Raw genomic sequence first — 14565 nt, forward strand, 5'->3', positions numbered from 1 at the left:
TTTAGTGCGGCAGGAAGGCAGTAGTGTGCGAACTAACGAAACAATTAGATGGAGTAGAGCTGTGTGTGATGTGTGGGGGTCAGGATGGATAGAGTAGAGCTGTGTGTGTGATGTGTGGGGGTCAGGATGGATGGAGTAGAGCTGTGTGATGTGTGGGGGTCAGGATGGATGGAGTAGAGCTGTGTGTGATGTGTGGGGGTCAGGATGGATAGAGTAGAGCTGTGTGTGTGATGTGTGGGGGTCAGGATGGATGGAGTAGAGCTGTGTGTGTGATGTGTGGGGGTCAGGATGGATGGAGTAGAGCTGTGTGTGTGATGTGTGGGGGTCAGGATGGATGGAGTAGAGCTGTGTGTGATGTGTGGGGGTCAGGATGGACGGAGTAGAGCTGTGTGTGTGATGTGTGGGGGTCAGGATGGATGGAGTAGAGCTGTGTGTGTGATGTGTGGGGGTCAGGATGGATGGAGTAGAGCTGTGTGTGTGATGTGTGGGGGTCAGGATGGATGGAGTAGAGCTGTGTGTGTGATGTGTGGGAATCAGGATGGATGGAGTAGAGCTGTGTGTGTGTGATGTGTGGGGGTCAGGATGGATGGAGTAGAGCTGTGTGTGAGGTGTGGGGTCAGGATGGATGGAGTAGAGCTGTGTGTGTGATGTGTGGGGGTCAGGATGGATGGAGTAGAGCTATGTGTGTGATGTGTGGGGGTCAGGATGGATGGAGTAGAGCTGTGTGTGTGATGTGTGGGGGTCAGGATGGATGAAGTAGAGCTGTGTGTGATGTGTGGGGGTCAGGATGGATGGAGTAGAGCTGTCTACAGAAAAAAGCTATGGACCTGCGCTGCTTAAAATGCCAAATCAATAATACATGTCTCAATAGTTAGTATTTCCAAAAGAGACAAATAAAACACTTTTTATTTTATATGAGTAAACAAAATGAGGTAACAACCTCCTCAATTTGATATATAAAAAATATACTTGCGGGATCCTAATACATGCGACGCGTTTCGGCGCAATATACGCCTTTATCAAGCATACAAAAACATTAACAAACATGGGTATAAATAGGACTAAACAAATTACATACCTATTGCACGGTATCATTCATCAAATGTGGGTAGATTGCAGGTCTTGGCGCCGTTTTGGCCAGGAAAGATGACGTATTAAGCATCTCCACGCTCAATACGGCGCTCCGGATGTGACGTATGCGGCCGGCACCGGAGATCCGGAGCGCCGTATTGAGCGTGGAGATGCTTAATACGTCATCTTTCCTGGCCAAAACGGCGCCAAGACCTGCAATCTACCCACATTTGATGAATGATACCGTGCAATAGGTATGTAATTTGTTTAGTCCTATTTATACCCATGTTTGTTAATGTTTTTGTATGCTTGATAAAGGCGTATATTGCGCCGAAACGCGTCGCATGTATTAGGATCCCGCAAGTATATTTTTTATATATCAAATTGAGGAGGTTGTTACCTCATTTTGTTTACTCATATAAAATAAAAAGTGTTTTATTTGTCTCTTTTGGAAATACTAACTATTGAGACATGTATTATTGATTTGGCATTTTAAGCAGCGCAGGTCCATAGCTTTTTTCTGTAGTATCTTTGAATTCATCCGACCTCCTAGGAGGAACGGAGTTACATTGCGACCTGCAGCTCTCCAGGAATTCTGGATTTATCTGTTTATCTGCCTTTGGTATACCCTGGATAAAGTAACCTTTACAAGTACACCAGGATGTCAGGTGCAGGCATAATTACCTGAGGGTGATATGCCTTGCACCAGGTGAGTTACCACACGAGCATCTTTGTGGTACATTTACATAGTGTGTTGGCGCTCTCCGTGACCCCTATTTTCTATGGAGTAGAGCTGTGTGTGTGATGTGTGGGGGTCAGGATGGATGGAGTAAAGCTGTGTGTGTGATGTGTGGGGGTCAGGATGGATGGAGTAGAGCTGTGTGTGTGATGTGTGGGGGTCAGGATGGATGGAGTAGAGCTGTGTGTGTGATGTGTGGGGGTCAGGATGGATGGAGTAGAGCTGTGTGTGTGATGTGTGGGGGTCAGGATGGATGGAGTAGAGCTGTGTGTGTGATGTGTGGGGGTCAGGATATATGGAGTAGAGCTGTGGTGTGATGTGTGGGGGGGTCAGGATCTTTGGAGTAGAGCTGTGTGTGTGATGTGTTGGGGTCAGGATAGATGGAGTAGAGCTGTGTGTGTGATGTGTTGGGGTCAGGAAAGATGGAGTAGAGCTGTGTGTGTGATGTGTTGGGGTCAGGATAGATGGAGTAGAGCTGTGTGTGTGATGTGTGGGGGGTCAGGATGGATGGAGTAGAGCTGTGTGTGTGATGTGTGGGGGTCAGGATGGATGGAGTAGAGCTGTGTGTGATGTTTGGGGGTCAGGATGGATGGAGTAGAGCTGTGTGTGATGTGTGGGGGTCAGGATGGATGGAGTAGAGCTGTGTGTGTGTGATGTGTGGGGGTCAGGATGGATGGAGTAGAGCTGTGTGTGTGATGTGTGGGGGTCAGGATGGATGGAGTAGAGCTGTGTGTGTGATGTGTGGGGGTCAGGATGGATGGAGTAGAGCTGGGTGTGATTTGTGGGGGTCTGGATCAATGGAGTAGAGCTGTGTGTGTGATGTGTGGGGTCAGGATTGATGGAGTAGAGCTGGGTGTGTGATGTGTGGGGTCAGGATGGATGCAGTAGAGCTGGGTGTGTGATGTGTGGGAGTCAGGATGGATGGAGTAGAGCTGTGTGTGTGATGTGTGGGGGGTCAGGATGGATGGAGTAGAGCTGTGTGTGTGATGTGTTGGGGGTCAGGATGGATGGAGTAGAGCTGTGTGTGTGATGTGTGGGGGTCAGGATGGATGGAGTAGAGCTGTGTGTGTGATGTGTGGGGGTCAGGATGGATGGAGTAGAGTTGTGTGTGTGATGTGTTGGGGTCAGGATGGATGGAGTAGAGTTGTGTGTGTGATGTGTTGGGGTCAGGATGGATGGAGTAGAGCTGTGTGTGTGATGTGTTGGGGTCAGGATGGATGGAGTAGAGCTGTGTGTGTGATGTGTGGGGGTCAGGATGGATGGAGTAGAGCTGTGTGTGTGATGTGTGGGGGTCAGGATATATGGAGTAGAGCTGTGTGTGATGTGTGGGGGTCAGGATCTTTGGAGTAGAGCTGTGTGTGTGATGTGTGGGGTCAGGATGGATGGAGTAGAGCTGTGTGTGATGTGTGGGGGTCAGGATGGATGGAGTAGAGCTGTGTGTGATGTGTGGGGGTCAGGATGGATGGAGTAGAGCTGTGTGTGTGATGTGTGGGGGTCAGGATGGATGGAGTAGAGCTGTGTGTGTGATGTGTGGGGGTCAGGATGGATGGAGTAGAGCTGTGTGTGTGATGTGTGGGGGTCAGGATGGATGGAGTAGAGCTGTGTGTGTGATGTGTGGGGGTCAGGATGGATGGAGTAGAGCTGTGTGTGTGATGTGTGGGGGTCAGGATGGATGGAGTAGAGCTGTGTGTGTGATGTGTGGGGGTCAGGATGGATGGAGTAGAGCTGTGTGTGTGATGTGTGGGGGTCAGGATGGATGGAGTAGAGCTGTGTGTGTGATGTGTGGGGGTCAGGATGGATGGAGTAGAGCTGTGTGTGTGATGTGTGGGGGTCAGGATGGATGGAGTAGAGCTGTGTGTGTGATGTGTGGGGGTCAGGATGGATGGAGTAGAGCTGTGTGTGTGATGTGTGGGGGTCAGGATGGATGGAGTAGAGCTGTGTGTGTGATGTGTGGGAATCAGGATGGATGGAGTAGAGCTATGTGTGTGATGTGTGGGGGTCAGGATGGATGGAGTAGAGCTGTGTGTGTGATGTGTGGGGGGTCAGGATGGATGAAGTAGAGCTGTGTGTGATGTGTGGGGGTCAGGATGGATGGAGTAGAGCTGTGTGTGTGATGTGTGGGGGTCAGGATGGATGGAGTAAAGCTGTGTGTGTGATGTGTGGGGGTCAGGATGGATGGAGTAGAGCTGTGTGTGTGATGTGTGGGGGTCAGGATGGATGGAGTAGAGCTGTGTGTGTGATGTGTGGGGGTCAGGATGGATGGAGTAGAGCTGTGTGTGTGATGTGTGGGGGTCAGGATGGATGGAGTAGAGCTGTGTGTGTGATGTGTGGGGGGTCAGGATGGATGGAGTAGAGCTGTGTGTGTGATGTGTGGGGGTCAGGATATATGGAGTAGAGCTGTGTGTGATGTGTGGGGGTCAGGATCTTTGGAGTAGAGCTGTGTGTGTGATGTGTTGGGGTCAGGATAGATGGAGTAGAGCTGTGTGTGTGATGTGTTGGGGTCAGGATAGATGGAGTAGAGCTGTGTGTGTGATGTGTTTGGGGTCAGATAGATGGAGTAGAGCTGTGTGTGTGATGTGTGGGGGTCAGGATGGATGGAGTAGAGCTGTGTGTGTGATGTGTGGGGTCAGGATGGATGGAGTAGAGCTGTGTGTGATGTTTGGGGGTCAGGATGGATGGAGTAGAGCTGTGTGTGATGTGTGGGGGTCAGGATGGATGGAGTAGAGCTGTGTGTGTGTGATGTGTGGGGGTCAGGGATGGATGGAGTAGAGCTGTGTGTGTGATGTGTGGGGGTCAGGATGGATGGAGTAGAGCTGGGTGTGTGATTTGTGGGGGTCTGGATCAATGGAGTAGAGCTGTGTGTGTGATGTGTGGGGGTCAGGATGGATGGAGTAGAGCTGTGTGTGTGTGATGTGTGGGGGTCAGGATGGATGGAGTAGAGCTGTGTGTGTGATGTGTGGGGGTCAGGATGGATGGAGTAGAGCTGGGTGTGTGATTTGTGGGGTCTGGATCAATGGAGTAGAGCTGTGTGTGTGATGTGTGGGGGTCAGGATGGATGGAGTAGAGCTGTGTGTGATATGTGGGGGTCAGGATGGATGGAGTAGAGCTGTGTGTGATTTGTGGGGGTCTGGATCAATGGAGTAGAGCTGTGTGTGGGGTCAGGATGGATGGAGTAGAGCTGGGTGTGTGATGTGTGGGAGTCAGGATGGATGGAGTAGAGCTGTGTGTGTGATGTGTGGGGGTCAGGATGGATGGAGTAGAGCTGTGTGTGTGATGTGTGGGGGTCAGGATGGATGGAGTAGAGCTGTGTGTGTGATGTGTGGGGGTCAGGATGGATGGAGTAGAGCTGTGTGTGTGATGTGTGGGGGTCAGGATGGATGGAGTAGAGTTGTGTGTGTGATGTGTTGGGGTCAGGATGGATGGAGTAGAGCTGTGTGTGTGATGTGTGGGGGTCAGGATGGATGGAGTAGAGCTGTGTGTGTGATGTGTGGGGGTCAGGATATATGGAGTAGAGCTGTGTGTGTGATGTGTGGGGGTCAGGATCTTTGGAGTAGAGCTGTGTGTGTGATGTGTGGGGTCAGGATGGATGGAGTAGAGCTGTGTGTGATGTGTGGGGGTCAGGATGGATGGAGTAGAGCTGTGTGTGTGATGTGTGGGGGTCAGGATGGATGGAGTATAGAGCTGTGTGTGTGATGTGTGGGGGTCAGGATGGATGGAGTAGAGCTGTGTGTGTGATGTGTGGGGGTCAGGATATATGGAGTAGAGCTGTGTGTGATGTGTGGGGGTCAGGATATATGGAGTAGAGCTGTGTGTGATGTGTGGGGGTCAGGATATATGGAGTAGAGCTGTGTGTGTGATGTGTGGGGGTCAGGATGGATGGAGTAGAGCTGTGTGTGATGTGTGGGGGTCAGGATGGATGGAGTAGAGCTGTGTGTGTGATGCGTGGGGGTCAAGATGGATGGAGTAGAGCTGTGTGTGTGTGTGATGTGCGGGGGTCGGGATGGATGGAGTAGAGCTGTGTGTGATGTGTGGGGGTCAGGATGGATGGAGTAGAGCTGTGTGTGTGATGTGTGGGGGTGAGGATGGATGCAGTAGATCTGTGTGTGTGTGTGATGTGTGGGGGTCAGGATGGATGGAGTAGAGCTGTGTGTGTGATGTGTGGGGGTCTGGATGGATGAAGTAGAGCTGTGTGTAATGTGTGGGGGTCAGGATGGATGGAGTAGAGCTGTGGGTGTGATGTTTGTGGGGGTCAGGATGGATGGAGTAGAGTTGTGTGTGTGATGTGTGGGGGTCTGGATGGATGAAGTAGAGCTGTGTGTGATGTGTGGGGGTCTGGATGGATGAAGTAGAGCTGTGTGTGATGTGTGGGGGTCAGGATGGATGGAGTAAAGCTGTGGGTGTGATGTGTGGGGGTCAGGATGGATGGAGTAGAGCTGTGTGTGTGATGTGTGGGGGTCAGGATGGATGGAGTAGAGCTGTGTGTGATGTGTGGGGGTCAGGATGGATGGAGTAGAGCTGTGTGTGATGTGTGGGGGTCAGGATGGATGGAGTAGAGTTGTGTGTGTGATGTGTGGGAGTCAGGATGGATGGAGTAGAGCTGTGTGTGTGATGTGTGGGGGTCAGGATGGATGGAGTAGAGCTGTGTGTGTGATGTGTGGGGGTCAGGATGGATGGAGTAGAGCTGTGTGTGTGATGTGTGGGGGTCAGGATGGATGGAGTAGAGCTGTGTGTGTGATGTGTGGGGGTCAGGATGGATGGAGTAGAGCTGTGTGTGTGTGTGATGTGTGGGGGTCAGGATGGATGGAGTAGAGTTGTGTGTGTGATGTGTGGGGGTCTGGATGGATGAAGTAGAGCTGTGTGTAATGTGTGGGGGTCAGGATGGATGGAGTAGAGCTGTGTGTGATGTGTGGGGGTCAGGATGGATGGAGTAGAGCTGTGTGTGTGATGTGTGGGGGTCAGGATGGATGGAGTAGAGCTGTGTGTGTGATGTGTGGGGGTCAGGATGGATGGAGTAGAGCTGTGTCTGTGATGTGTGGGGGTCTGCATGGATGGAGTAGAGCTGTGTGTGATGTGTGGGGGTCAGGATGTGTGATGTGTGGGGGTCAGGATGGATGGAGTAGAGTTGTGTGTGTGATGTGTGGGGGTCAGGATGGATGGAGTAGAGCTGGCTGTGTGATGTGTGGGGTCAGGATGGATGGAGTAGAGCTGTGTGTGTGATGTGTGGGGGTCAGGATGGATGGAGTAGAGCTGTGTGTGTGATGTGTGGGATCAGGATGGATGGAGTAGAGCTGTGTGTGATGTGTGGGGGTCAGGATGGATGGAGCAGAGCTGTGTGTGTGATGTGTGGGGGTCAGGATGGATGGAGTAGAGCTGTGTGTGTGATGTGTGGGGGTCAGGATGGATGGAGTAGAGCTGTGTGTGTGATGTGTGGGGGTCAGGATGGATGGAGTAGAGCTGTGTGTGTGATGTGTGGGGGTCAGGATGGATGGAGTAGAGCAGTGTGTGTGATGTGTGGGGGTCAGGATGGATGGAGTAGAGCTGTGTGTGATGTGTGGGGGTCAGGATGGATGGAGTAGAGCTGTGTGTGATGTGTGGGGGTCAGGATGGATGGAGTAGAGCTGTGTGTGATGTGTGGGGGTCAGGATAGATGGAGTAGAGCTGTGTGTGTGATGTGTGGGATCAGGATGGATGGAGTAGAGCTGTGTGTGATGTGTGGGGGTCAGGATGGATGGAGTAGAGCTGTGTGTGTGATGTGTGGGGGTCAGGATGGATGGAGTAGAGCTGTGTGTGTGATGTGTGTGGGTCAGGATGGATGGAGTAGAGCTGTGTGTTTGATGTGTGGGGGTCAGGATGGATGGAGTAGAGCTGTGTGTGATGTGTGGGGGTCAGGATGGATGGAGTAGAGCTGTGTGTGATGTGTGGGGGTCAGGATGGATGGAGTAGAGCTGTGTGTGATGTGTGGGGGTCAGGATGGATGGAGTAGAGCTGTGTCTGTGATGTGTGGGATCAGGATGGATGGAGTAGAGCTGTGTGTGATGTGTGGGGGTCAGGATGGATGGAGTAGAGCTGTGTGTGTGATGTGTGGGGGTCAGGATGGATGGAGTAGAGCTGTGTGTGTGATGTGTGGGGGTCAGGATGGATGGAGTAGAGCTGTGTGTTTGATGTGTGGGGGTCAGGATGGATGGAGTAGAGCTGTGTGTGTGATGTGTGGGATCAGGATGGATGGAGTAGAGCTGTGTGTGATGTGTGAGGGTCAGGATGGATGGAACACAAATTAACACAACATGTGTATTCCAGTCAGTACAATGTCCGCTCAGGAAGCTTGCTTCTTCTGAACAAAGCAGAATAATAAGGACCTCCTCATCCTCTCTTGACCTTTCTTGAGCTTCTCTTTTGTTCTTTGCCTCTTCTCCTGCTTTAGTTTTTCTGTCCGTATCTTCCCTTACTGCCCATGGACTCCTTGGTGCCAGAAGATCCTCGATGCCAGACAAATCAGCAATGCCAGTATACGTTCCACAGAAAAAAAACAAATAAACTGGCTTTAGATTTTTTTTTTCTCATTTGAAATGAAATAACTTTTGGTACCACCTAGAGCATTCCCCTCATAAACCCCCTACGCTATGCCGGGCCCTTAAGACATGAAAAGAAGATAACATTAAATATTTACATTATTTATACAATTTTCTGTTTCCCTACGAAGTTATACTATAACCTTCTTACAATTTTTTTTTTTTTCCCAACACAATAACTGTAATCTAATATTTACAGCATATTATGGAGCTGGAGAAAGTATGATACAGTTCAATCATGGCAGTTAATAACATCCATCTACCTTCTTCCTCTCTCAACAGGTACGTTCATTTCTGCACCATCCCACTCCAAGCTGAACTCCTGCTATCTCCATCTGCTTAAATTCTCTGTGCTGCTTGCTTGCTGTGAATTGTGTATCTTGCATTTCATCTGTTTGCATCGGTAAATGAAACTTTTCTTTTAGTCACCTCTACCATCCACCTCCCCCAAATGGCATCTTTCACCCATCTTTGCTGAGATGCTTTCCTTATCTAAGGAGAGCAATAAATTTCACTCCCCCCCCCCCCTTTTGGTCATTAGGTTTGCAATGCTAAAGTCAGCTGGCTAGTCAATTGGAACCTGATTAGCCACTCCCAGCTGTTTCCTAGTCGTACCTTAAACTTTCACTATAATGGGTGGCTGCCACGCGAATATAATGCTGTATTAAGTATGAGCTGGAGAAAGTATGATACAGTTCCATTATGGCAGTTCGACAGTGTAGGAGACAGGTAGGTCACAAACTCTGCCTTAATGCTTTACACTTAAAAGCTATCGCTAATGCTGTCACTTCTGTTCTCATCCTTGCTCTCAGTTTCAGAACTTCTTTCAAGTGCCAACCTCTGGGGCACACTATTCATATTAGCCCCTCTCTACTGTCCTCACCTATGCACAGCTCGCATGTACTCTTTGCCTTCTTGCTTAGCCTCAAACCCCCTCATGTCCCTAACAAAAATAACAGTCTTCCTCACAAATCTCCTAACCATCTGCTAACCCTCACTATTCTGCTGTTACTAGCTGCTGGGGATATCTCTCCCAATCCTGGCCCACCCTCCACTGCTCCTAGCTATCACCCCCTACCGGACTCACTAATAAAATCCCCAAGCCCAACTGCTAGCCCATGCATACCCTCCCCTGACTCCTTTAATTGTGCACTCTGGAACTGCCAGTCAGCATGTAATAAACTCCCCACCATCCACGACTTTTTTACTGCTAAATCTTTAAATCTGCTAGCTCTCACAGAAACGTGGGTACAGCAGTCTGACACGGCCTCCCCTGCTGCACTGTCTTACAATGGCCTGCAGTTCTCCCATACCCCGAGACCAGATGACAGGTGTGGCGGAGGAGTAGGTGCTCTTCTCTCCCCAAAATGCACCTACCAGGTCATCCCCCTCTACTCTCACTCACTTTTCCATCATTTGAAGTACATATGCTACGGCTTTTCCGCCCGCTGTCCATGCGAGTAGCAGTTATCTATCGCCCCCCAGGTGCTGCTCACCTGTTTTTGGACCACTTTGCTGCCTGGCTCCCCCACTTCCTATCCTGTGAAATTCCAACCCTCATCTTAGGTGATTTTAACATCCCCACTAATTACCCCAACTGCCTCTCAGCTTCTTTCGCTCACCTCCTCCCTTGGTCTCTCTCAACTCACAGCCTCTCCCACTCACAGGGATGGCAATACTCTGGATCTGGTCTTCCTCCGGCTCTGCTCTGCTTCCAACTTCACTAACTCCCCTCTCCCGCTCTCAGATCATAAGCTCCTCTCTTTCTCTGTGACGCTCCCTAACATCTCTCCAGACCCACCTACCTACAGTACCTACAGGAACCTTAAGGCCATTCACACCCAGAACTTTGCTGAATCCCTACAGTCCTCTCTGTCCCCCATCTCTCTCCTCACCTGCCCCAACCTGGCTGCCGCTCACTACAACACCGCTCTCAAACATGCCCTGGATGAAGCGGCGCCCCCCCAGGACCCGAGCCATCCGATGTAGACCGCGGCAACCCTGGCTCACGCCTCAAACGCGCTTCATCCGGCGGTGCTCTAGAAGTGCTGAACGGCTGTGGAGGAAATCGCAAACGTCCGCAGACTTCCTCCACTACAAATTCATGCTCAGAACCTACAACCTTGCCCTCCACCATGCCAAACAAGTCTATTTCACCTCTCTAGTCTCCTCACTATCCCACAACCCTAAACGGCTCTTTGATACTTTTCACTCCCTTCTCAGCCCTAAACCGCAGCCCCCGGTGACGGATCTCAGTGCCAAAGAGCTGGCTGCTTACTTCAAAAAGAAAATTGATGACATCCGTCAGGAAATAACTTCCCAATCCCAGACTAGCCCTGACCCTAGTCTTGTCAGCACTGCATCTAGCTCCTGCTCACTGTCTGTACTCAGACCAGCGACAGAGGAAGAAGTCTCCAAATTGCTCTTCTCTGCTCGCCCCACCACCTGTGCTAGCGATCCCCTCCCCTCACACCTCCTCCGTTCCTTCTCCCCAGTGGTCATCTCCCATCTTACCACTATATTCAACCTCTCTCTGTCCTCTGGCATCTTTCCCTCTTCTTTCAAACACGTCATCATATCCCCACTGCTAAAGAAGCCGACTCTGGACGCGACTGATGCTACCAACTACCAACCCATCTCAAACCTCCCCTTCATCTCCAAACTACTTGAACGTGTGGTTTACTCCCGCCTTGTAAGCTATCTATCAGAGAACTCTCTCCTCGACCCGCTACAGTCTGGCTTTCGACCTCAACACTCGACAGAAACTGCCCTTACAAGGGTATCCAATGACCTACTGACAGCCAAATCGAGGAGCGATTACTCCCTACTGATCCTCCTCGACCTCTCCGCAGCATTTGACACTGTTGACCACAAACTTCTCCTCAGTATGCTACGCTCCATTGGCCTAAAGGACACTGCCCTCTCCTGGTTCTCCTCCTACCTATCTGACCGCTCTTTCAGTGTCTCCTTTGCTGGCTCTACCTCCCCTCCTCTTCCCCTTCCTGTTGGGGTCCCCCAGGGCTCTGTCCTCGGCCCCCTTCTTTTCTTTATCTACACAGCCCCTATTGGACAAACCATCAGGAGATTTGGCCTCCAATACCACCTGTATGCTGATGACACCCAGCTATACACCTCTCCCCGTGACATCTCTGCACCTTTACTCCAAAACATCACTAACTGTCTGTCCGCTGTCTCTAACACTATGTCCCTCTCTCTACCTAAAACTAAACCTCTCTAAAACTGACTTACTGGCATTTCCACCCTCCACTAACCGACCTCCTCTTGACATCTCCATCTCAGTGTGTGGCGCCACCATAACTCCTAGACAACATGCCCGCTGCCTTGGGGTTATATTTGATTCTGATCTCTCTTTTACCCCCTATATACAATCTCTGGCCCGAACATGTCAGCTACACCTCAAGAACATCGCAAGAATCCGCTCTTTTCTCACTGTAGACACGTTAAAAACACTTACTGTTGCCCTCATCCACTCCCGCCTCGATTATTACAACTCGTTGCTGATCGGCCTCCCCTGCACCAGAGTTTACCCTCTCCAATCCATCCTGAATGCAGCAGCCATGCTCCTCTTCCTGTCCAGCCGCTACTCGGATGCCTCTGCCCTGTGCCAGTCACTGCACTGGCTGCCCGTTAAATACAGAATTCAATTTAAACTCGCTACCTTCATCCACAAAGCCCTCCACAGTGCAGCGCCCCCCTATATCACCTCCCTCATCTCAATACATCAACCAGCCCGGGCTCTCCGCTCTGCTAACGAAACCAGACTGAGCGCCCCTTTAATTTGAACTTCTCATTCCCGCCTCCAAGACTTTTCCAGAGCAGCACCGGTCCTCTGGAACGCACTTCCAAAGGCTACCCGAGCAATCCAGGACTCGCAGACCTTCAGGCGTGCTCTAAAAATGCACCACTTCAGGGAGGCATACCGCATTTCCTAAACAAACCCCTCTGTACTCCGCCTGATAACATGCTCCCTGACCTACTGACTGCAATCCCTGCTAGCCATCATAAACCGCTCCTGCAGTCATACTGATTCTGCCGTCACACGGCTAAATGTCTGACCATTGTCTATGTGTATAGCATCCCTCACTCTCCACCTCGCCATACCGTGCACATCTCCAGCCCTTTACCTTCTGTATCACCCCATTATCACCCCATTACTTGTAGTATGTAAGCTCGTTGGAGCAGGACTCGCACCCCTATTGTTTCCATCTATTGATTACTATGTAACCGTGGTTCTGTAATGTTTGTACTTTTGTCTTTCTGTATCCCCCCTGTCTATGTAAGCGCTGCGGAATATGTTGGCGCTATACAAATAAAGTTTATTATTATTACACACATACATTATATATATACACACACACACACACACACACACACACACGCATATTATATTATATATATATATATATATATATATATATACACACACACATTAGAGATGAGTGAGTGTACTCGTTCGATTATTAGGGTACTCGAGATGCTCGTTACTCGAGACGAGCACCACGCGATGTTCGAGTCACTTTCATTTTCTTCCCTGAGAAATTTGCGCGCTTTTCTGGCCAATAGAAAGACAGGGAAGGCATTACAACTTCCTCATGTGACATTCCAGCCCTATCCCACTCCCCTGCAGTGAGTGGCTGGGGAGATCAGGTGACACCCGAGTATTAAAATCTGCCCCTCCCACGGCTCGCCACAGATGCATGCTGACATAGATCAGGGAAAGTGCTGTCTTGCTGTAGCTGCTATAGGGAGAGTGTTAGGTGTTATTTTCGTCTTCAAGAACCCCAACGGGCCACATCTGACCGTGTGCAGTACTGTTGAGGCTGCTTTTAGCAGTGTTGCACTTTTTTTTTTTTGTATATCAGGCGTGCAGACCATAGCGTCCTCAGTCTGCAGTCATTGTACAGAGTATAGGGCCAGTACTGGTGAGGCAGGGACAGTGGTACATGGAAAGAGATATACTGTCTAGGCAGTGGGCTTTTTCAAAAAAATTGGGGAAAAATACTATATTTGGGCTGCCTGTGACCGTCTTCAGGTTACTGCGTGTCTGCTGGGGGTAGTAGTCGCTAATTAATACCCAGCTAGGTGTTACAGCAGGCTTGCGCATAATTGTTTCCTGGCTCTGCTGTCTCCGTTACATGATCGCCGTCATCCCGCCAGAGGGAAAGAGTATACATATATACGCTGCATATGGTGTCTGTCTGCTTTTTCACCTCACCATTTTAAAAAATTGTAGCAAAATACTTAAGGCCTACCACTGCCCTTTGGCCACTTGACTGGTTCTGCGCTGTGAATTACAGTAGCTCAGTCATACGCACCTAGGTCTCACTAGAGGCTTGCGCATAATTGTTTCCTGGCTCTGCTGTCCCTGTTACATGATCGCCGTCATCCCGCCAGAGGGAAACAGTATACATATATACGCTGCATACGGTGTCTGTCTGCTTTTTCACCTCACCATTTTAAAAAATTGTAGCAAAATACTTAAGGCCCACCACTGCCCTTTGGCCACTTGACTGGTTCTACGCTGTGAATTACAGTAGCTCAGTCATACGCACCTAGGTCTCACTACAGGCTTGCGCATAATTGTTTCCTGGCTCTGCTGTGCACTCCGTAAGCGAAGTCAGCCTCCAACCACAGGCCAATAAGCGTCACATTTAATTACAGCGTTCTGTTTCTGCTCTACTCGTAATACACCATGCTGAGAGGTAGGGGTAGGCCTAGAGGACGTGGACGCGGGCAAGGACGCGGAGGCCCAAGTCAGGGTGTGGGCACAGGCCGAGCTCCTGGTCCAGGTGTATCGCAGCCGACTGCTGCGGGATTAGGAGAGAGGCACGTTTCTGGTGTCCCCAGATTCATCTCACAATTAATGGGTCCACGCGGTAGACCTTTATTAGAAACTGAGCAGTGTGAGCAGGTCCTGTCGTGGATGGCAGAAAGTGCATCCAGCAATCTATCGACCACCCAGTCTTCTACGCCGTCCACTGCTGCAACTCTGAATCCTCTGGCTGCTGCTCCTCCTTCCTCCCAGCCTCCTCACTCCATTAAAATGACACATTCTGAGGAGCAGGCAGACTCCCAGGAACTGTTCTTGGGCCCCTGCCCAGAATGGGCAGCAATGGTTCCTCTCCCACCGGAGGAGTTTGTCGTGACCGATGCCCAACCTTTGGA

General features: G+C 50.4%; 1 pseudogene; it reads left to right on the forward strand.

The window, feature by feature from the left end:
- The window catches only part of LOC136628693 (zinc finger protein 585A-like), a 106877-nt pseudogene that overhangs the window by 2161 nt on the left and 90151 nt on the right, over nt 1-14565 (forward strand).

The sequence above is a fragment of the Eleutherodactylus coqui genome, chromosome 5 (genome assembly GCF_035609145.1).
Source record: "Eleutherodactylus coqui strain aEleCoq1 chromosome 5, aEleCoq1.hap1, whole genome shotgun sequence".
Lineage (NCBI taxonomy): Eukaryota > Metazoa > Chordata > Amphibia > Anura > Eleutherodactylidae > Eleutherodactylus > Eleutherodactylus coqui.